Genomic DNA, 23,294 nt, shown 5'->3' with positions numbered 1-23,294 from the left:
ATCGAAGCATGTCTATTGAATTTTTAAAATGACTTAAATATTTTATTAATACATTTAATCGTTATTGAATTCTAAATTCAAGAGTAACTTTCCTTTTCGCTATCGAGCTTTATGTTATCATTAATTTTAATTTCACCACAGCAAGTGTCTCTGATTTCATACGCGCAAATTGGACTCTCCTTATTTTACTATTTTATTCTTGGTTTATTCATAGTAGCTACATATACATATTTATCGTAATAATAGTTTTAATAATTTGTCCACATTATAATGACAATATTCAGGTACACTTTATAACAGTTTTATGAAGAAGTTATATAGAAGTATTTGCGCATTGCGCGTATTTGCGTCCTCGTTCAGATATAAAGCTGATGGGTACTGGCAATTCTGAATAAGTCGAGCACACCATTAGCCTAGATTAAATTCTTCCTACAGTGCGGACCGTGATTGTTTTGATGTTGCATTACGCGGGCGTTGATTGAATATAGTTGTTATTCCCGAAAACAATGTGGTCAGCCCCGTTCTTGATGTGGTCTCCCAGACTAGAATAACGTTTTATTGAATAACAAAACCGCACGGCTTCTCGGTAATGAATGAGTCGACGTTCCAGCAGCCAGTTCGGTTAGCGGTTTTTTTGCCGACCGCTCTCCTTATATTAGATTGATTTCTATTATTGCCTGCCATCGAACTGTGAACACTATCGAAATAGATTAATTGGCACCTGCCGATAGACTTGATATAATAACATGTACGTATCAAGTATCTACTTTCTCATTAATATAAATTAAAACGAACAAAACGAAATATTTTCAAAACGTAAATAAAAACTTGAATAGTGTTCGCATCTGAAAAGTATTGCAGAAGATATGCTGATTTGGTGTTCGTAATTCAACGTTTCTTTTTTATAAATTGATCTATTAAATTTTCTTTTTAAAGAGTTAATGAAAATTTTGACACGATTTCGTTTCAGTTCTAGTAAAAACAAAGCTTAACCTAAGCACGGGGAGTGTATATTCTTTTTTTTATTGCTTAGACGGGTGGACGAGCTCACAGCCCACCTGGTGTTAAGTGGTAACTGGAGCCCATAGACATCTACAACGTAAATGCGCCACCTATCTTGAGATATAAGTTCTAAGGTCTCAAGTATAGTTACAACGGCTGCCCTACCCTTTAAACCGAAACGCATTACTGCTTCACGGCAGAAATAGACAGGGTGGTGGTACCTACCCGTGCGGACTCACAAGAGGTCCTACTACCAGTAATTACGCAAATTATAATTTTGCGGGTTTGATTTTTATTACACGATGTTATTCCTTCACCGTGGAAGTCAATCGTGAACATTTGTCGAGTAAGTATTTCATTAGAAAAATTGGTACCCGCCTCGGATTCGAAAACCGGTGCATCGCTTCAACACGAATGCACCGGACGTCTTATCCTTTACGCCACGACGACTTCAAGCGGACTTTACGGACGCTGTCGACCATTTTTCTATTGTAGGGACAATTTACCATTGACAATGTCACTAAGCCGTTCGTTTATATCCTTGAGTTTTAGCACTTAAAATTCAGTTTACGTAAACGCAAGTGACACGAAAGCATTTTATTTGACAAGTCTCTCCGGCTGTCACAATTTATGGGTGTGCGAGAGTGATCACTCCTGGCTACTGTTACTGTTTTTGATTATACTATAGATACCGTTCTAATTTAGTTTAAGATTATATCGGTATTTACTTTTTACCTTTGCATCACTCCCCACGGAAGTAAACTTCATCCGCACCAAACAGTACGATTTATGTGAAATTTTTCTGTGCGTGTCATTCAGCTTTATAATGAATTTCTCTGCAGTTTTCCCACAGCGCATTAATTTGTCTTTTAAAAAATGAGTTTTGAAAGGATTACTCATGAATAGGTCTGCCTAGCTGTACCATTGGAATTGGTGAACACTGGATTTGTTAAAGTTCTATCGATACATCTAGATGTCGTGTTAGTAAAGGTGTTGAATTTTAATTATCTAAAGCACGTCTGTTTGTAAGTACGGCGTAACGTAATGTTATAAGTAAAATTGACAAGCCATATCCGACAAACCACTGGTTTTTAAAACCAATTTGTAATTCATTAAATTTCATGTATAAGTCATACTGAGACATCTTTATCGTGCTAACAATTAAGTTATTATTATTTAAACCGGTAGTCGGCTTTTCATAATGATTTTAACATGAGATGTAAAATAAAGTTGTATCGCAATTTACAGCAAAAAATAAATTTATTATGTAGATGCACGACCCGTACTCAATATGAATAAATATTAATGAAAGCAGCACGCGAGTTTTCGTTGTATTTAAGTTTTGGGAACGTACGTGAATAAACGTTGAAAAACGTAGAACTACTCAAATGCATTAATGGTGTTCATTGTTGGTTTAACGGATGAAAATATTTAATTTGATAAGTATGCAGCTTCCGAAGCCGATAAATTATTCGTTGCGACTCTGCCATCGTGACACGAATTTCTAAGTCAATATTTTTTAAATCGTATTATTGTTAAAGCGAAATCAACAAAAATGTGGTTTTGAAACTGAAAGTATTATGTTCGTAGTATGAATCGTTTCCAGAATTTAAAACTAATTTATCTATACTTTATATAAAAATGAATTGCTGTTCGTTAGTCTCGTTAAAACTCGAGAACGGCTGGACCGATTTGGCTAATTTTGCTCTTGATTTATTTGTGAAAGTCCAGAGAAGGTTTAAAAGGTAGATAAATGTGAAAATCCTGGGAATTAAATAAAAATAACTATTTTGTTTTTCCTTTGATGTTTCCCCCGTCGGACGGATTCCTTTTGTTTGTTTTAAGTTTATTTTATACAAAAGTTTAGGTCTCGAAGTCTGCCGGGTCAGCTAATCTTATATCTTGCATTCTTTTTTGCTTAACTTCTTTGATTTTTTGAAACTTAACTATAAGTTATATCGTGGTGGTACATTACCTTCAAAGAGAGGGGACAGTTTTGAGATTGCTCATAAAAATAACAAGCGGTATTGATTTTCTTTTTTTCTACCTAATCGTCGGCAGCCTTGAGGGGCTTTTTCGACTTCTCCGGATTGGTAGCTCATGGAGCGAGAGACTAGCAAGAGCAGTGTTTCGCTGAATCTACCTTAAAGAGGTGAGAGGTGTAGTAAGGGTGCGACACTAGTAGTATGCAATAGTTAGACAGTAGAAGTTAGCGATAAGGAAAAAAAAAGATGACGACATCACGAAGCCTGGGAGGGGTCTCCACCTTGCGTCGTATTCCTCATTGCTGAGGGTCGTGACCACCCTTTTGTATCACCTTCGCACGCACGATCTTGGGAGGGGTCTACCGTCGGACATTTTACCCAGCCTCGAAGCCTCACATTATTAGGCAAGCATGACGACTCTATCGATCCACTGAGAAGAGCCGGCGAGACACTCAGCGGGTTGTGTCTGCGGGTTAAGTTACATGTCGAACTTTTTCGATGAGTCAATTGACGAGATCGGTGACCGGTGATTGTGAAGCCTATAAGTACCGGGAGTGGTTCGGGAGGAACGGAATGACGTGTTTAGTGCTGATGGCTATCCTGCAGAAAAGGGATTTAATAACCTAGATGGGGTTTATATGGGTGCGAGTCGCTTTATAGAGAACACAACCCTTGCATTCGTCCGGGCGTAACCGAAATAGCCCCTTAAACTAGCAGAAAATAGGCGGGAAAAAAAACTCACTTGCATAAATCCTGACCGTACGGTAGCACTGAAGAGCTTGGATAGACTTGAAACCAAAATCCAAATGAAATTTCCTAAATTTCTTCAGTGACTCATCAAAGCCCGCACCTTGTCTGCATGTAAAACTACTACTATATTTTCTTCGCGACATTTCACACTTTCTTTTGTTTCCGTGTCATGTTAAAGAAATCTCGTATTGGGATCCGTTTGAAGATTGCGATTCAAGATAACATCGTTATTATTATTCTTTAAAATCTTTGCATTACCAAGCATTTTTACCAGTTTTAAAAATACGAATTTTCAAATCATTATCTCAGTAAACATTAAAATCAATGAGGCCAACCTCCGATATAATGTATGCAGTTAAGAGAGAGTGTACATATAAAATGCTTTTTAAACGAATATTGAATCAGATGTCCGATTACCTGAAGGTTTTCTGTACGACTATAATATTCCAAATTTTTTTAATATTATTATTGCTAACGCCTTTTTTGCGCAGCTTGAAATATCATTCGACCATATTCACTGCAGACGGTAACCATAAAGGATTTTTTGGACAATACCTGATAATTGTGATGGTTATATAAAGTCAGAATGAACTCTTAAGAACTCTTGAGGCGGTAAGGTAGTAGATTACGAAATGATTAGCGAAACGGTGGCTACAAGATTGTAATGCTAAATTTGAGTATTCATTTTATTGCTTAATACGATGGACGATGTTGCGGCCCTCCTGGTATTAAGTGATTACCGGAGCCCATAGACATCAGCCCCGTGCGGGTTCACGAGATGCTCTACTAACCAGTTTTTTTTTTATTAATTTTAAAAAACTTTTGCTGAATGATGTCTTGTTTTGACTATCACCGACTAATCTGGTCGGAGACTGGATCGACGAAAATGCGATCGGTGTAATATTCGCTTGCCTTGCAAAAATATTCCACTTCATGTCACGTAAACAATTGAGGCTTCGCGTCAATCTAAAACACTCAAGGGTTACAAAGTTTTTTTTGCCTTTGTAGGCAGACGAGCATACGGCCCACCTGATGGTGAGTGGTTACCGTCGCCCATGGACTTCAGCAATGCCAGGGGCAGAGCCAAGCCGCTGCCTACCGCTTAATACTCTCCACAAGCCTCGTTTGAAGAAGGACATGTCATAGCGCTCGGGAAACACCGTGGAGGGGAGCTCATTCCATAGCCGGATGGTACGTGGCAGAAAAGATCTCTGGAAACGCACTGTGGATGACCGCAGTGGCTCCAGGTAGTATGGATGAACTCTACTCCGGTGGCGGGCGGTGCGATGGTAAAAACGAGATGCTGGTATCATCTCGAACAATTCCTCAGAGCACTCCCCATGGAACATACGGTACAAAATACAGAGGGAACCGAAGTCCCTCCGCAGACCCAGAGGTTCCAAAACTCACTAAAAAAAGTTCAAAAAAAGTCAAAGTTCACTAGAAGATGTTTCATTTTGTAGAATTCCTAGTGTCATGAAATAAAAGGAAGAGTAGGGCTAGATTTCCTATATTTCACATAAAAACACAATACAACCGTTTTATCGGCAAAAATAGACACGACGGTGGGACACACTTCGTCGAGCTGTAACTCTGTCACCTCGTAAAATAATTTCGAATTACTTCAGACAAAGCGGATTTCAACCGGTAACGTTGCCTCCGTAAGTAGGCACGTCTGTCAAGTGGTTGCGAAGAATGTTTTGTTACACGACTTGTAAGAACATTTTATATGAGCATGACTTATAACGAGTTAAAAGTAGGCAGCGTGGAAGTCAGCCTTGGTGCTCCACATTACGTTCCGCGAAACCACCTGCATTCACGACGTCTGCATGTGTATCCAAGAAAATGGTCAGCGAAAAATGGAAAGTGGAGTGAATTTGTCTAGCTCAGTGTGTTAGTGTCCGCAGAATAACGGTGCACGTTACTCGAATAAAGGCATCTGCATACTGGCAGCAAAAGTCATTCCACAGATACAATAATGTAAATGCTAAGAGCTCGGTGGGGCGTGAGAAAACCGTTCGTCTGTTAATATTTGCAATTGGTTGAATATTCTGTGCCTTTATGATCGTCATGAACAATTCCAATTGTTTAGTGCGTTGTTGAATACGTTCCTAACGAACACAATACGCTAATTTTATATTAAATTATACAGTTAACTTGTTGTATCTGTAACTTTCTCAAAATGTGATCGACAACAAATAACCAGTGGATAGAAAAATTAACAAAGCATTTTTGGTTGATTTTCGGTGTGTCGCTGATACGGATGATCTTCGATAGTTGTTATAACAACTTATGATCACATGGACTATAAATATTTCTTCGTTCAGTAGCAGTTAAAAATATTTATTGACTTACCTTAATTTTCGCAAACTGAACATTTAAATAATTATGTACTTCTGGGAAATATTTGCATTAGTTAATGTCTCAACATAAATTTAATTTTACTTTTACACTTACGGAAGAAATTATCGTTAAGATTATGCCCGTTCAACTTACCTGTAAAAGAAAAAGACAAACTTTTTACTAATGAGATACAATAAGAGATGAGAATTAATTGCTATAAAAAGAGAATTTTATGAAAGTTGATATTTCATGAGCAAAATCATAAAATTTACATTTTTAACCATAATTGCAATCTTTGAAAAATAATATTATTTTATAAATCATGGTCGACAAATTACGAATAATCATTAGTGCATAGTGTATTTATATTTCATGGCAGCTAAGAACACTCACGTCTGTCACCGCTTTACGGAAGAAAGCTTATTAAAATGAAATTTTAAAATGAATATGAAATTTTCATACATGTGGTCGGGTTCGTTGTAGAATTTTTATTAATAAGTTGAGGGGATGGGAATGGGAAGGACAGCGGTGGGCGTCTGGTTGGTAGGCATGATAGGACCCTCAGTTTTCCCTGCGTGTGGTCACAGAGTTAGAATAGATTCATCATGGGATGACGAAGGGGTCGTTTCCCGAGGCGGAGTTAAGTAGTCTGCCGGGTTCGGATTATTTAGTTGACGGGGGCGGCATCGCAGGCGGCCGAGTCTTTTCGGGGTTTCACGGCAACTTATCACGCCCGATGTGTTCTCCTTGCTATTTACAAATCGTTGAGCTTCACTAGAGCTCCAAAGGGTAGAATTGGCAGTTGTTTTTTTTTTATTGCATAGAAATGTGAATAAGCTCACGGCTCACCTGGTATTAAGCGGTTACTAGAGTACATAGATATCACAACTGAATGAGAAATTAAGTGTAAGTCGCAATTATATAGTTATTAAGGGTGTCGCCCATCAAACCAGGACACATTACTGCTTCGCGCCAGATATAGGCAGGGTGGTTATGGAACATACCCGTGTGGTATGTAGTCAGCTTTTCTGTCCTTTACACCGGAAAACATATATACTTTTATAGTGCCAGATATAGAGAGGACGGATTGTCTTAAATATCAGTTCGCTGGACTTAAGCTCTTTATTTATTTATTTTAGGTTAAGCCCTGCAACGTATTCCATATCGTATTCGTATTTATTTTATTACTAAGGAAATTAATATTATTGTTTCTAATAAAAATAAACGCACATTTATTTAAAAAAAAAAACAGTTAAAGCAATACAAAATCCTTTCCATCGGAAATTACTGAAATATCGCGGCCAAATCGCAATTTCCATTTAAAAATGTACATCAAGATACTTTAGCATGTGAGCATTTATAAATTGTCGTCACTGGGAATGAGAGCGGGCGGCATAAGAGCAGCGAACACTTGTGCCTCTGTGATATATGTACATATATATGTACCCTTTGCGTATGGTAATTCAACTTCACGTTACAAAGCGTGGAAATGCTTTGCGAGTTTCTACTCGCTCGCGTTGTAATTAATGAGATTTTTTGTTAAAATTGAATTAATTATTTCTACTTTAATTTTTTATTCTAAAGTATTACTCTCGTGAAATACCTCAAGTGCCACGATTATAGTCGCTCATAAAGTTGAGATCCTGTCTTTTATATGATTCCTCTTGTTCGTACTACATAAAACCCTGGAATGTTGGTGTTCATTTTATTTATGATTTGTGAACCTGAACAAACTATAAACCACCAATATTAAACGTTTTTGTGAATTTATTAGAAAGGATATAATTTAGTTTCTATGCTAACATTGACTACAAGAATTTTTGGTGGATTAAACTATCTCTTTATTGACTGTAATAAATAGTATAAATATAAATTTATTATATTATAGCGAAGTCACAAACTGTATTTTTTCATTCCTAGACACGAAGGAAAATCAGTTTTGCACACATATCGAGACAGTTAACACGCGCGACCCCGATCGTGAGTCGAATATGGCCATTTGGAAATAAGGGAAAAGTGAAACTGATGTGTGTTTCCCTCTTTGTATGAACCAAGGATACTTTCAACAGGATTTTGAGTCAGACAGAAGTATGATAAATTATTTATAGTACACCGCGGCACTAAATTACTGCAAATTAGACTAAGCACTGGACGCTTCTAACAACTTCCTACGATTGTCGAAATGTTAGTTAAAATTGCTAGAGTAACGGTTAAGCGAATTTACTCAACTGAATTAGGACGATTATGAGAATTGGTTATTTCGAGAATAATTTGTTTGAAAGGATATCTATATATATATATATATTTTATTGCTTAGATGGGTGGACGAGCTCACAGCCCACCTGGTGTTAAGTGGTTACTGGAGCCCATAGACATCTACAACGTAAATGCGCCACCCACCTTGAGATACAAGTTCTAAAGTCTCAGTATAGTTATAACGGCTGCCCCACCCTTCAAACCGAAACGCATTACTGCTTCACGGCAGAAATAGACAGGGCGGTGGTACCTATCCGCGCGGACTCACCCAATGTAGACAAAATCTTTCGCAATTACGAACAGTAATAAATACAATTGCAGAATACTTTTTGAATACGCCAGACTGTTCGCTTGAATATATGCGTTCAACAAGCTTGTCGAAGAGAGATACCGTGAAAATCGGCTTTAAAACGTTTATTGTGTGTACAAAAATAATTTACATTATAAACTAGTACGCGTTTGAAAACTTGACAACAGTCATAAAGTATGAATAGCTACAATAATAATAATATTGTGTGAATTTAAATTGTAATCCGTGTTTTGTGTCCGCGATTCCTGCGATAACAAGTCTTGAAACCTTACGAAATGGTACAGTCGTTGTGTTCGGTCGGTATAAGTACTTTACGACACGTCACACATTACACGAATTGTCAATTAATTTAACAATTTACATCCTTTAGTTAAGTAGTGTAAACGTATTGGAACTTAATGTTATAATCAATAGAAGCGGTTGTAGCATGTAAACAAACCTAAAAGTTTTCGTAGCAATGTTTGGAAGCAAGAAATAAAAATATAAAAAAAACACGTTCATTATTTTTGCCTGTATTATGTTCATCGGATTCCGACAATCTGAACACATCCATAAGTAACAAAGCATTTTTAACAAATCTATTTTTGAATGAAGTATAAGATTTTTTTAAGAGATTTTATGACCTGGTAACTAAGACCTTTAGGTCAAGTCTTATTTTAATTTTAATGATACGTAACTTTTTTAAATGAAAATGATATTATGAAATGAAATGAAGTTGATTATGATGAAACATGGCATGTAGTGAAATGAAAACGAAATGAAATGACATGAGATGAGATGATATGGGATGAAGTATAATCTCAGTAAAATGGTGGTCATTTACTGAGACTTTTTCAGTGGACTTTTTGGAAGATCCCGAGAAGTTATGTTCAGTGGCTTTTTTTTATTTTCCCAAATTTGTGCACTTTCACAGATACTAAACAGTTAATAAACCACCGCTATTACACATTTAAATCTGAAAAAAAAACACTAACTAGACAAAATAAAACAAATCACACAACTTCACTCCTCGCGTTCCCGCCAAAAGTCCGAAGTATAAGAAATCTAATTATAGCCACAGATTAAACTTTTGTAGACGTCTTAATGAAATTTTCCAGACAACTTTTTTTAGACATAGATTTAGAAACTTTAAGTATGATTATGTTAAACGATCGATAGTGTAACGGTACATTATTAGGTAAACCGGCAGACAAAAAATATTATAGAGCGTGGATTTTATTCGTGTTATTATGAACAAGATTATTATGATAGATTTATATCAATAATCATCGTTAATCAAATTAACATCGGAATCAATTAGGGGAAAGGCTGTTGATCTTTAAATCTATCATCCTGTCACATTAAAATTTCATATTAACAGGCAACGGAGCTTTATTTCTAAGTATATCCAACTTTAGGGCAATATTAAAAAGAGTTCTGTGTCTTTAAATTAATAATTTATTTTGTATCGATTATGAGTGAAAGCCCGTGTGGTGCCAGGTATTGGGAAGGGCTCACTATGTTTATTTGTCTTTTCATATTATTTTATTTTATTGCTTAGGTGGGTGGACGAGTTCACGACCAACCTGGTGTTAAGTGGTTACCGGAGCCCATAGACATCTACAACGTAAATGCCGCGCCCCATCTTGAGATATGAGCTCTAAGGTCTCAGTATAGTTACAACGGCTGCCCCACCCTTCAAACCGAAACGCATTAGTGCTTCAAGACAGAAATAGGCCTTCACCGTAAATCGTGAACAATTGTTAAGTACGTATTTCATTAGAAAAATCGGTACTTGCCAGCGGGACTCGAATCACGGTGCATCACTAGATATGAATGCACCGGACGTCTTATCCTTTAGGCCACGATGACTATTTAAACTTTATAACGTTACATACACTTTCATTATATTTTTGGTTTAAAAGTCATAGTCATGAACACGATGTGAGTTGACGAGTGCTCATTGTTGGCAGCCGGCGTAATAAAAAACTGAATACGTTGAAGATTTATAGAATTTTATACGACACAATAAAACGCTTTCTATTAACTATATCAGAAAGTCTGATACCAGAAATGGTTAATCCTTTAAGAACAGATTATATTTAAACTATTCTACATTTCAATTTACTGGTTAAATGCGTTGGATCAAGAATACTAAAAACTTATTTAAAATGATTACAATAAATTTTAGATTTTTTGTGCTTAAATAACATTGTTTTTGTTTCTCTATGTCTAACTTTAGAACTTGAGGGTTCCACGAAATTATTGTAATATTTTTGAGAATCTTTTCTCTAATCTACTTTTCTGAATTTCGCGAGTCTTTCAATAACTAAAACCATTTTTATTGCATTTTAGTTATTTTGTATACTTTGCATTTTTATAAACCCACCCACAGTGGAACGGCAACACTATTCTTGCCGTATGTGAAGGGAGTTGCAGATAATTTTGGCAACATATATAGGTCTACTGCTATAAAATTTATAAATATACAACAAGAAAAAGTCCCAGTACCTAAAATTAGATCTTCTAAGTGTAAACTGTAAAAGATAAAAGCTAGATTAAGCCGTACACGGAAGTTTATCCGACTCATAAATCATGATAAACGTTGGCCGTTGCAATTTGTTGCTTTTTTATTGGTGATCTAAATTATTCAAATCATTGATAATTAGCTTTAAATTAAAGTAGTATGTAATTGCATTTCGCATTTAAGTTTTACGTGAATATTCTTCTGTAACCAAGTGATGGATTTTACTATCGTAGAGTTCTCGTTTGCAGCCATACATTTCCTGGATGCATTAAGAGCATTTTGTTTTGAAAAGTAAAAATCAAATCAAGCTTTTTTTAATCCTCTAATAATTTTTTTCATCAATCTTCATTTAAAAAATGTAGTGTAGTGTATTGTGTACGGTGAAGTGTATACATTAAACATGGTGCACTGTTCACCGCGCGCCGCATTAAATTGACGATAATTACATAGCAATTATGCGTATTGAACGCATTCCCATTTTAGTGAACCCCGTTTCTGCATTTGTAGATTCCTTTTATGAGAAAACTTTGTCGGTTAGTTAATGTTGAAAACAGATAATAGTTATGTACATAGGTGAACAATGAGTTAGATTGCACATTTTACTGGTGTTAGGACATCTTGTGAGTTCGCGCGGGTGGGTACCACCGCCCTGCCTATTTCTGCCGTGAAACAGTAATGCGTTTCGGTTTGAAGGGTGGGGCAGCCGTTGCAACTATACTGAGATCTTAGAACTCATATCTTAAGGTGGGTGGCGCATTTACGTTGTAGATGTCTATGGGCTCCGGTAACCACTTAACAGCAGGTGGGCTGTGAGCTCGTCCACCCATCTAGCATTAAAAAAAAACATTTGCTTTTATGTTTTCGTTGACCTAAATTCCCTGTGGACACTTCCAAGGTTTTTGGACTCTTCACAATTGGCTGGGGCTTAGAATCATTTCATAGAGATGGATTTTTAATATCCGATTTAATGTAATCGTATTAAATCCTGCAGAACAGACTAATTGATAGGGCTATGTATTTGTAATGTTCTTTAATTTTCTATGTTAATTGAATTTTGCATTAATCGTCTGGCTCGTAACATAAAGTTTTAGTATGGAATGTTCCTATAATTATTCGAGTACCTACACATAATTTAATGTGAGCATTAATTTCTACCTAATGTCTATTTCATCATTTTGTATCTTTTATCTATCTATACATATAAATAAAATTGGAGTGTCTGTTTGTAATATTGAAATAACCGCTTTTTACTACATGTCTCTGAATATATGTACGGTAATACACCAAAATAACACTTTTTACAATTTTTGTCTGTCTGCCTGTCGGTCTGTCTGTCTGTCTGTCTGTTTGTTCCGGCTAATCTCTGGATCTTTTGACGAGACCTTCACTGATAGGTAGCTAGATGATATAAGGAGTAACTTAGGCTACTTTTTTTTATACTACGACAACAACCGCGAGTAACATCGCGAGACTCAGCTATTAATAATAAAATTTAATGTTTCCGAAGCGAAGCGAGGGCGTGTCGCTAGTATTGCAATAAATCCTGATTGTATAAAAATTGGTAGTAGGTGGTAAATGGTTGTTTTATTAATAAGTTGATTAATTTTCATCGTTATGCGGACGCACACGCTGTTGCTCAATTAGGTTTTCGTCTCAAGTACCTCGAAACTAATTCTATTATAATAAGCATTTTATTCTATTAAAAGTGTTTCTCTTTAATTAGAATTAAGAAATAAGAAAACTAATTTAGGTCACAACAAATTTTATTTACAACTATTAAAAACATGTGCTGCTATAAATCGGTAAGATTATAATTAATTTATGAGGTCGAGTTAAACTTAACGCCCGTTGATTACAATACGGTAATTTAGAGCGTCTGAAAACTAGTATTCCCAAGGAAGGCATAGGATAGGTATACATATGTTCGCAAGATGCAAGAACAAAACTTTTTTACTAAACAAGATAATGTTCCTCAGTAAAGAAGTTGATTTAATGAACATAGAGAACTTGTTTGGAACACTTTAAGGTTCACGCATATTTTATGTGAAGTAGTTCATTTTTGACAACCTTGTTAATTTTAAATAACTAGGTTATATTTAATGAACTTATGACATTGACGCACTTGCTCGTATATGTGATGTGACATATGGATTGTTTACGATTTGTTTTCTTTGTGCTAAAAAATGGGACTAGCACGATTACGGGACTATAACATCTGCCTTGGCTGCACTAGGAAGAATATTACAGATTATAATTAAATAGGCCTTGCTATGATGTGGCCGAATATGTAGGTTACAAATGTTAGTTACGCCTTGAAATTAGTTGGAATTCGTATTTTGTGCGAGGAAAAAATCTTCAGCTATTTTATTGTGAATTATTTATTTATGGTTTTTTTTATTGCTTAGATGGATGGACGAGCTCACAGCCCACCTGGTGTTAAGTGGTTACTGGAGCCCATAGACATTCACAACGTAAATGTGCCACCCACCTTGAGATATAAGTTCTAAGGTCTCACGTATAGTTACAACGGCTGCCCCACCCTTCAAACCGAAACGCATTACTGCTTCACGGCAGAAATAGGCAGGGTGGTGGTACCCACCCGCGCGGACTCACAAGAGGTCCTACCACCAGTAATTACGCAAATTATAATTTTGCGGGTTTCATTTTTATTACAGAATGTTATTCCTTCACCGTGGAAATCAAGCGTGAACATTTGTTGAGTACGTATTTCATTAGAAAAATTGGTACCCGCCTGAGATTCGAACACCGGTGCATCGCTCAACACGAATGCACCGAACGTCTTATCCATTAGGCCACGACGACTTCATGGTATATCCGTTGCTTAGAAGATTACTTAATTTGGGTGCGCTATCATTATTTGTAACACAGCGGCGCGTTTATTGGCTTTCAATTCACCACCACGGCTACTACAAACCAGACCACTATTCGCTAGCGTTTTTTAGAACTTCTTATTTTCTCTAGTTCTTTAGGTAGGTAAGTCTATTTTTTTTTGTTAAACTAATTTTTAATTATTTCATCCATAGATCTCAGCATTTCCATTGTGAAATTTATTCCGCTGAAAGTGCTGAGTATAAAATGGTAACAGCTTCGGTGGCGTGCCTAACACGAAAAGTTTAATGTTTGTGATACACATTAAAAAACCGTATAAAAATTATTGTTCAAGATAACATCTGTCTTAACATTTTTCAAACCTGTTCTGAGAGAAATTTCTCAGTTTCTGTAAGCACTAATTCACCGTGATCGCCATTTTTTTTTAACTTTTCACTTACCATTATTTTGTATTTTTAAATATAAATAATCGGAAAAAAAATCGGATAGCTGTTTTTTGTCGAATTCTCATTTGTTTTTAAAAGAATCATTATTCTTTGATCACAGTTGCTGCTTTCCCGTGACGTTCATTAAAATCGGAAATCATTCTCTTTACAATCAAACATTCCGCGCATATACTACTGATACTTTATACCATTAAAAACTCTAATTAAAATAATTTGTGCGACTCGAACATAATAAACAATGAGATCTGTTTCGTAGTCCTCTATAAATGAAACAGAGGTATCCCGGGGCTAATAAGCACTCCGCCGGGAAACAGGAAACAAGAACTGTTCCGTGCAAGATTGCCATGGGAATCTTGTTTTATGATGTAATAATTGACAGCCATGCTTAATGAATGCACGCGCAGATGAAATATAATGATGCATAAATGATAGCTAGACTTTCATTAAAACTTTTACGATACATAAGTAATACTGTTACAAGATACTTACCTATGCGACTGCATATTCTCATTGTTTATAGCACTATTATTTTATATATGTATGTAGGTATAGAGGCGCCCTTATTGGAATACATTTTTTTAAACTCAGAACTCATCTGTTACTTTAACTTTTTTTTTTATTGCTTAGATGGGTGGACGAGCTTACAGCCCACCTGGTGTTAAGTGGTTACTGGAGCCCATAGACATCTACAATGTAAATGCGCCACCCACCTTGAGATATAAGTTGTAAGGTCTCAATTATAGTTACAACGGCTGCCCCATCCTTCAAACCGAAACGCATTACTGCTTCACGGCAGAAGTAGGCAGGGCGGTGGTACCTACACGCGCAGACTCACAAGAGGTCCTACCACCAGTAACTAATTACCATCAGTAAATAAGTTTTGATCTTTCAATTTCACTTGAGGGTGAAAAGTAAATATTACAGTGAAAGCGTTCGGTTACAGAATAAAGAAAAACAAACAATAATTCAGCTGATGACCCGTAGAAAGCTCCGGTCAACGACATAATCGATTCATTGTTAGGAAACATGTCATTAGGCAAAAACGTCGCCATCTCAATTGTTCCATTTAAAAGTGAAATGCTTTTACATTTTCATTCACGTACGCGAAGACGAGAGTAAAAGATTGGGCAATTAGGGATAACAATTGAACGTGTCAGTATATTGACATCTTACATTTATCTCTATTGAGTCGGCAATAATCTACAATGTGTTTATTTATTCCCATTGTTAATATTTACATATCGATATAGTGTTATTATACAGTTAAGAGAACGCTTATTGAGGCACAAGCAAAATTATTCCTGTCGTAAAGTAATCATGCCTTCTGGTTTGAAGGGTACAAAAGCAGGGAAACCATGCTATTGAGACAGTTTAACATTGTGATCGCACCAAATAGATAAACCTTAATGGTGAATGGTCACTGTGGCTGAAGAACATCAGCTCAGTGAAGCCTCTGCCTACCATACTACCGTCGGATCGTACTGTCTGCTGCAAAAACGCATAGTAACTAAGTAATATAGTAATATTTTCCTGAGAACACTTGAAACCAAGTCAGTAAAAATCACTTGCTATTTATTTAACAGTAGCAAACCTTCATTCAAGTAATAAAACAATAAATTTAACTCTTTTATAGAAAAAGTGTAAATCAAGAAGATATTTTACAAATTGAACCGATAGTTATATAGAATAGTCAATATCATTGACAATAACACACTTACAGCTAATATAACAATACCTTTCGATATAATATATCGGTTTCTAGCAAAAAAAAATACTACGAGTAATGTGTACCAGTTTATTAATAAGATATATCGTTAATTATCGTAGATTCATACGATTTTTACTGTGTTGTCTATGCACTTTTGCACCCCATTGTAGATGAATCCAGCGAGGTCTGGCAGAGAGGTAAGTGGTAGTAAAAGGTTTTAAAAAAAAAAAAGAAGGTTAACTTATATACAGTATGCGGGTATTTACATGTTCTAAATCTGTATTAGATTTTATATTATTTTCTAATTTAAGAATCAAATCGCTTTTCTTTTTTTAAACAAGTTTGAACGAACATTGATATCTACTTTCCTTGAAAATTATAATGTAAAATTTACTTTTAGTAATTAGTACAGGAAACGCATAATCGTACAATCGATAAGGTGGCACCGGCGGCGGTGAGCGTCGCAAGCGCATCCGCACGTCGAGCCGCCGCGACGTCCGTGCTTCTGTTCACCGACCGCAACCTTCTCTCCCTTTCTCTCGGACGTATCGCTCTCTCTCTCCGTCCTTCGGTTGATCGTTCCTCTTCTTCTTGCAAGGTTAAGGTTACGTCAGACGTGTTATGTTATAACCGTTGGGGCGCACTCCACCAAGTTCAGTGTCTCGTCGAGAGTGGCCGCGACACTACTCTCGCGACCATTGCTGCGTTTGCGTCACTACGAGGACTGTGCGACCGTCTGTGATATACGAACAGTGAAAAGTTCATGAACTACGTGTTGATATTTGTTTGAACTATATCACGTGGCGCTTCCTATCGAAATAAACGCGACAAGACCGTCTCAAGGTAGGTAGTGAATTTAAATGCATTAATTTTTCAGTGTCGGAGATATCGCTAATGGATGAAAATATATGTCATGTTTTTAGTTAGTCTGGAGTCACTTGTGGCCATATAGACGCAGCCTGCTCAATAAACTGGTTTATTTAATATTTTATGTCGGTTTGGTGGTTCTCCGACTCTGCAGGAGATGAGATAACTATAATAAACTTGCATTCTTCACACCATAATTTTACTGTATAAACTTATATGTATTTTACGAAGCCAGCGGGGTTCTTATACTCGTATTAATTAATTAAATATCTGCAGTTTTACGCGTATAAAAATGTTGATTATAACGTATTTGTCAAGTATTCTTATCATTGTAAAATGATCGACATTTTCCCACGCAATAGAACTCGTTTACACAACATTTTAATTGCCGTACACACGTACGTACGTACACCGCTAAGATTTATACGGAGTACTCTCATACACTTCTAAAGAGTAGTTACGACATAATCAAAATCAATGTTAACGAAGAAAAATGATGAGTGTGAGCTGCGTACCGTTAGGGCGGTATAGACGAAGGTTTTTGCTTTAAGCGCACGCTCGCTTCGTTCGTGTATAGACCGATAAGCTCTGATGCGTATACTAATAATGATGGGTTCGTCTCGTTCCGGGCCTTTTTACAATATAAATCATTTTTGGTCGAACAATGTATCAAAAAAATATTTGAAAAATCCCTTCGTTTGAAAACCAGAGCATAAGTACATTAATAGTAATCTTCGAGCAAATTTACGTATAATTTGGTTCAATAATAAAATCCAAATCAAATAAGGGTTCTAATGAAAATGAAATATAGATAAAAATAAAAATAATTTTTGTGAGTTAATTCGTGGAAAAAGGTAAAAAAACATTCGATTAACTAGACCATACACTTTGAAAATAAAAAAAGTACTTTAAATTAAATAAGATAACGTATAAAACACCAAAGAAAATTATCGCAATTACGTATTAACTAAGAAAAGTAACTAAAAGAACGAATGAGTAGAAAACTCAATTTCAAACTCATTATAGTAAAGCGCCCAAACAAAAGAGTTCAACGAGAGGGATATACATATGTCCATATATGCCCTTGGAATTGAATTTTTATCACGCCATTCAAAAGCTATTTGAGATTCTGAATTTTTTGAAAATGTATATCAAAAGTTGATTTACAAACTTAATTCCCCTAAAATTTGTAAGATAGTTCTCTTTGTTTTATTAATTCCCAGTGGATTTTGTGATCCGGTGGTAGGTAAAGTCAGGAACCACAATCACCAGCAATCACATTTTTTATAAGTAATGTGTGGTCAATGTTGTCTAGATATGATAATTCAGGATTTAAACTACCTTTCTGCGAAATTTAATTCAAATCCTTTAAGTAATTTTGTTTAGTGTTGAGCAACAAACATCAAAACTTATCTAAAATTTTAAAACCAACAAAAAACCATTAATTACTTAGTTAATTTATAAATTCTGATTCTCGTTACTTAGAAGAACGAAAAAAAACAACAACCTGTAAACAGACTTGAACAAAGAAATCCGATTAACATTGAATTCTTGAAGTTGAACGAATTTTATTTATAGAGTTCGTGTAAAATCGCGGATCGTGTATTCCCAAGTCATAATCGTTTCTGTATATGGGTACATTGAACTTTTTGAGGAGCAAGCAAAAAGTCGGTATCTTTTAAAAATATTTTTACTCTTTTAATTAAATTAACTACTAACAAAAAAAGAAATATAATAATAATTGAACTAGGAATCGCAACAGGTACATCTAGAGTTACGTTAAATATTCGTCCTTGGATTAAAGCTGTATACTTAAAATGTTTAAGTCAGAATTATTTCTGTAATTCTACCGTAAGTGTATCTATTTGACAAATTAAATGATTTACGAGTAAAAATAGGTTGTTTTAAAGGATTCAAATTCTTATATGGAGATATTTTCACGCGTTTTGTGCTGTGCAGTAAGTAACGAAGCCAACACGAGTGGAATCCATTTTAGTCATTACACTTTTTTATTGCTTCTATGAGTATACGATCTAACAGGTTGAAAGTGTCAAGTCAGGCAATGCTAGAGGGACAACTATGCTGTCTAGTGTAAAGCACTCCGGGTATTAAATATATGCAGTTATCATTAGTGCTCTAAATAAATGCCTAGCTCAAGGCGGATATTACTAAAATAACATTTTGTTTGTCAAGAAAGACAGAAGAGAAAGAAGAGAAATAGAAATTACCGTAGACCATAGACTTCTAAGACACAAGTTTTAAATATATTTTATTGTACTAGATGGATAAACGAGCTCATCAAGTTGGCTGGTAATAAATGGTTACCGAAGACAGTATACAACATGAACTTCGCTACGTACCTATATGAGGTAGAACGTATTGCAATGCATTCCTGTCCTGCTCATACTAAGGCTAGAAAGTCTGAGCCCCGTGAGCTTGCCTACACGTTAGGTGGAGCTAACATTACCCCTAAAAGTTATAATAAAATTACTGTCCACCCAACCCAGAAACCCAGAGCGTGATAGAAAGCAAAGTACTGAGCATAAGCTGAAAATCTTTATTTATTTATTTTCGTAATTACTAAGTACGGTTACATACCTACGTATTGATGGCTCAAGAAAAAATATATTCCCATTAAATATCGAGTTTAGTATTAAAATTGTGAAATTGAAACACCTGTTCTAGTGATAATAGAAAATAAATTAAAATTAGGTACATGCTAATTTAAATGCTATTAAAAACAATTGTTTTACAGTGTAATTGCACAGATTAGCTCACGGTATACGTTTTGTTAATCTTCTGAGAACCTATGGACATTAAAACACGAATGCGCCGCCCACCTTGAGACATTAGGTCGTAGTCCTATGATTAAAAACGTAACGAACATCAGCCCCGCGGTAGGAATAAGCAAGTCAGTTGTAACGACCCACGATATAAAAGGGTTTATTATGAGTTATTAAAGTATTACTTTCATCGCTATTTGTAATGGTTTCTTATTACAAAGCTCATGAGATTTTTTAGTACTGGAAAATAATATACAAGCTTAATTAAATGAAATTTCCAAATATAGATTTTATGGACGCTGGTAAATTAGTAATAATCGAAATGAGATGTAGAGAAAATGTCTCGGGCCGTCGGTGTGAGTGGAAGAGCTGACACATTTTTTTTCTTCTTCTAATCAATAAAAAACACATTACAAAACGACTAATTTAAATTGAAATGAAATTCCATCTTTAACAACAAACGACGCCAATTAATGTTCAAAACTTTCTCCATTATAATAAAAAAAAATAAAAAAAATGAACGTAGTCCTAATTCGAACGCCTTACGAGCACGTTGTTGGTTTACAAATTGGATCTTTTCAAATCAACGGTGAATAGACGTTTTCGGAAGAGCTGTACCACTACATTATTAGAGAAATCATTCTGTTGACGAACCTACTACTAGATGTAAAAGGTTTATTACGGATTCAACTTTTTTTTTTAAATAAGGATGCAGCACCACATTTATTTTCTGCTAAATTTGTTTTCGGAGTTGTGGAATTTAACGAACCTAGTTATTAGGAATGTTTACGTAGATATCGATTATACAGGTCAACGGCCCTTTACGTAATATAGAAGTTGAGCGGTTGCAAGGTTTTTTTACTAAATTCTTTTAAATTCAACAGAACCATCATTCATATATTTATTTAGGTAGCAAAATAGTTTTCTGCAAGTTTAACGCAAATTACTAAGCTTAGAAGTCATAAAGGGAACCGAGATATTCCCACGGTTAAACTACACGTTAATGTTATTAAATCTAGGTCTGCAATTGTAGTCGGAACAGCCGGTGACGGTAGCAAGCCACAAAACTGTTACAAACTGTAACGCTTGCATGTTAAAACAAAGATTTTCCTGGTGGAATAGGTCCATTAAGAAAAACGGCAAATAAATCCAAAATTGTAATTTGCAATTTTTAGAAATGTAGTAAAAAAAGTGCCGAAAAAACAGTTAGTTACTGACGTTAATAAGAGATGACTATTTAAAGAAGTCAAATTGAATACGTTTTTGCGATGTTAATCTAGAAAGCGGCAGTTGAGAAAACCGTCTTAGTGGGACATTTTCTAGTAAAAACATAAATTACAATCATCGTGAAATGGAACTAAGGCGTTTTATGATCGGTTCATCTCACAACGTCTTTCTTTCCGTATTCGTAACGTGTAAATTAAGTTTTCCATTTGCGGAAGATTGAGTCATTCGTTATTTGAATATAGTTCGGCACTCAAATTTTTAATAAGTCGTTTCAAATGGTTTTGGTGAGTCATAATTTTAATTTTCACTGTCGATATACTGCCTAGCTTTAAGAAGATACCGCTGAGCTTGTAGGTCATGATTATAATTAAGAGGGTCACGTGAGAACAGCGATGGATCGTCGCTGGTTCGTGACTGCAAACTAGAAGGTGACACGCCATCTCCACTCGCGATTATCCAGTACAAGGCGATACCGCGTTCCGATTTCCTGATTAGTTCGATACTGATTAAGGGGTATTGTACACTCGGTAGCAGATTGGAGATGATTTACAGAGATAAAGTTGACTTGGTCCGTTAGTTAATTGATCATTATTAAATTCTTAACAAGTTTATCAGATTTCATTTGTGAAGGCCTGTTAAACGAAAAATTTACTTCCGAATGATCGAGATAATAGGTGCATACCAATAACAATTTCATATTTTCTTTCATTATCTTTTATTGATTCATTGAGCCTAATAGTCTCATTATAGTGTAAATATTATGGATTTACAACAAGTTTTCTCATTGATTTATTGAACTATTTGGTACCCGGAGGGCAGAGTGATCGTGCACGAGGTCAGGACAGATTCCACTAGACGCACTTTCCGTGTAGGATTTTAATTACGAAGCTATGAGTTGAATGAACTCACGTACGCCGCAATTGCGCCTGTCTATTGTCACCTTTGACAATAAAAGTTAATAGATTTTACATACCTCGAGGTATTGGTTACATATACTTTCAATTCACTGAGGGACGGACGTATATTATTAAATTTATTATTATTTTTATTAAACATAAACTCGATCTTCTAATAAGCTGTGTAAGACTTTCTGTAATTTTTTTTGGTAAAGCTATGAGATAAGAAACGTTTTTTCTATTTATTTTTAATTTCTTAACACCTGATCTATTACTGTAAATGTGTACATTAAACAATAATTTAAAATTTACAAAGTAAGATGTCGTAAATTTGCTCTATTTGTCTTATTATTCAGCCACGATTGAATATCCCGAAAGTTGTTTGTTTTTCTTGAATTTTATTATATATTCTAAAAAGAATTTTTTTTTTTCATTTTTAATGATCCTAAAATATATGATGTATAAGCTCTTTCGAGACGAAAAATAAACGAAACAACCATCGGATTTTAGTATGCTAATGAGAATATAAAATATGGAAATAAAGGAGTGTGCCATTGCGTTTTGGACATAATAAAATACAAACGTGGGAGTAGTCGGTGAGTCATTTTCGATACAGCACATACAAAAAGATATATGGCTCCTTTTAGAAGTTGTTTCCTGATGTCACTGTCTTAATCATGGCTTTTTATAAAGAATTTATTTATGAAAATGCAAAATACACCAGAGTAAAAACACAATGAACCAAGGATTCAATCATCTCAAATTTTTTATTTAATAAATCTTCAAAAATTAACTGTGTTATTTTGAGCAAAAACTAGTATCCGACCAGCCGGGTGTCGTTTGTCCACTGAAAGCTATAAAAAACAAAATAAAAGACCAAACTGAAAATTCGTCGGCGAGATACCGTTGCGCAGTTCGCGGTCAACGCTGACAATAAGAAGAATATTCCTGAGCTAAAAACCTGTATCGGTTTGTGCCCAATTCGTGTCCGAGGAAGCACCGAGAGAAATACCAACAAATACTCGTTCCAAATTTATTATTCTCAATAACACCAATTTTATATACGTCTTGTAATCTCTATTGAACGTGACCGATATTAATACATGCATGACCCCAATAAAACAAGTTATCCACCGACCTTTACAGTTAATTTAAGAATTATCCATAAAATTGACGAACTAGAAACCGCGTCCTAAATATGCTTACAAACAAAACAAAATTATATCCGCCTAGATTCAAATTACATTGCGTGCGGTTAAAATATGTACGTGGGACTATCTTAATTATGAGAACGTAAAACATTTTGAGTTCGTTTATAGTTATCGATACACAAGACTCGTCTCATATAATCAGTATCGAAACGGT

The 23,294-nt window shown here is 35.3% G+C and overlaps 2 protein-coding genes across 3 annotated transcripts in view; one reads left to right on the top strand and one right to left on the bottom strand.

Annotated features, from left to right (window-relative positions):
• The window catches only part of LOC101744668 (autophagy-related protein 16-1), a 168,092-nt gene that overhangs the window by 79,894 nt on the left and 64,904 nt on the right, over positions 1 to 23,294 (bottom strand). The window lies entirely within an intron of this gene.
• Positions 16,774 to 23,294, top strand: part of LOC101744039 (uncharacterized) — a 51,506-nt gene continuing 44,985 nt past the window's right edge. The window contains exon 1 of the mRNA XM_004930540.5: positions 16,774 to 16,999. The gene's annotated coding sequence lies outside the window, so the exon portion shown is untranslated. The remainder of the gene's footprint in view (positions 17,000 to 23,294) is intronic.

This window comes from Bombyx mori, chromosome 6 (assembly GCF_030269925.1).
Source record: "Bombyx mori chromosome 6, ASM3026992v2".
Lineage (NCBI taxonomy): Eukaryota > Metazoa > Arthropoda > Insecta > Lepidoptera > Bombycidae > Bombyx > Bombyx mori.
The sequence above is the reverse complement of the archived record's forward strand: the minus strand, read 5'-3'. Positions and strand labels throughout refer to the sequence as shown.